The sequence below is a fragment of the Lepisosteus platostomus genome, chromosome 15 (genome assembly GCF_059453375.1).
Source record: "Lepisosteus platostomus isolate fLepPlt1 chromosome 15, fLepPlt1.hap1, whole genome shotgun sequence".
NCBI lineage: Eukaryota > Metazoa > Chordata > Actinopteri > Semionotiformes > Lepisosteidae > Lepisosteus > Lepisosteus platostomus.
This window is the reverse complement of record NC_142625.1, coordinates 2,432,202-2,434,004: the sequence shown is the minus strand read 5'-3', so window position 1 is coordinate 2,434,004 and position 1,803 is coordinate 2,432,202. Positions and strand designations below refer to the sequence as shown.

The 1,803-nt window shown below is 56.9% G+C and overlaps 1 pseudogene; it reads right to left on the bottom strand.

Annotated features, from left to right (window-relative positions):
* Positions 1-118: 118 nt before the first annotated feature.
* On the bottom strand, positions 119-297 carry LOC148647648 (U2 spliceosomal RNA; annotated as a pseudogene).
* Positions 298-1,803: the final 1,506 nt, after the last annotated feature.

Below are 1,803 nucleotides of genomic sequence, written 5' to 3'. Positions count from 1 at the left end.
GGGAGAGAGAGAGAGACGCAGAGACGCACAGATGGACGAGAGACGAGACTGGAGAAGAAGGAGCACCAGTCCACCTTGCTTGCTTGCTAGCTACGTCTGTCTTTTCACCGCTGAGAGAAGGTGGTGCACCGCTCCCGGAGGCGCTGCAATACCGGGCCGATGCGTGGAGAGGACGGAGCAAGCTCCTGATCCAGCTCCCTGTTCCAAAAATCTGTTTAATATGTGGTCCCCCGATGGGGTATGTATCAGATATTAAACTGATAAGAACAGATTTTTAGAAAAAAGTTCATAACATATCATAAAAAAACAGTCCTACACCAACACCCCCCTAATGTCCCGTGCACAAGTCCTTCCACCGCTCTCTTGCGGCATCAAAACCCCACTTTTGGATGTCCCATTGGACCCTCCTGGCCACCTCCTCCTTCACCCTCTTCAGGATCCCCGACGCTGGCTTCTCCTTGCTGCTTCATGAGATCCGTCCAGGTATCCCACAAGAAAGCCTTGACCAGGCTAATCAGCAGCCACAAGAGGAACCTCCGGTTCCAGGCCCGGATGCCGGATATCCCTTTCAGGACGACCACTTGCGAAATAGGGGAATCAGGGCTTACCTGCGCAAAAAGAGTCCCGCACGATCTCCACACCCTCTGGGCGAAGGCACACTCCCAGAAAACGTGGCTCACCGTCTCTTCACCTGCACAGCCGTGTCGTGGGCACAAGCTCTGTTTGGAGAGCCCGTGCGCATGCATAACGGCCCTGACTGTCATACGACCCCACACGCAGAGCCAGTTCAGGTCTTTGAGCTTATTATCAAGCCCCTTCGGCTGGACCCGCTGCCAGATATTCCTGGACACACCCGGGATTGCCGGCTTTTCCTCTGTCTTCAACATCTTATACATTGTCCGGTGATTCAGGGATCTTGTTCCCTCTCTTACCTCTGGGTGTGCCCGCAGCCACCGCACTGCGTGGCGGTAGTGCAGAGGGAGCCGCTCTGCTTTGGGGGTCGTGTTGGTCCATACCGTCAGGTGCCGCATGCCACTAGCCAGAGACTCACAAACAGGCTGCACAGGTGGGCCGGGTTGTCATGCAGGACCGTGCACAGGGGTCTGTACATATCACACCTCTTGACCCGCTCGTAAGTGTGACCCCAGACGAAGTTGAAGATGCACCTTACTAGATCTCTCCTCTTCCGGACCGGTAGGGGGTACACTACCGCCAGGTGGAGAAGCAGAGGCAGGATTTCTGTCTTCAGGACCAGCGCCTTCCCAATCCAGGTCAGCGATCTTTGCTGCCAAAGTCCCAGCTTCCGGTTGACTTTCCGGAACCTGGCCTCCCAGTTGAGACTTCCGGGATCTGTGGAGTGAAAGCTCATGCCTAAGATCTTCAGCGGCCCAGTCGTCTGTGACAGACCGCCGAAGTCCCTCGGCTCGCTCGGCCAGGTCCCGAATACCTTCACCAGGCTCTTGGCCCTGTTCAGTCGGGCGCCAGTACCTTTCGAGAAATCCTCGACGATGCTGAGCGCCCTTCCCAGGCCGCCTTCAGAGCCCAGGAAGAGCGTGACGTCATCTGTGTATGCCGCAATCTTCGCCATCTGCCCTCCTCCACCTGGCACCGGGATCCCATCCACCTCCGGGTCCCTCCTGAGCTGGTCCAGGAGGATCTCGATGAAGATCACGTACAGCAGGGGCGAGAGAGGACAGCCCTGTCGCACACCACACCGCACTGGAATACGCTCACCTAACGCTCCGTTGACGCATACCCGGGATGTCACCCCATTGTACAAGGTCTGGATCCAGCCGACAAACC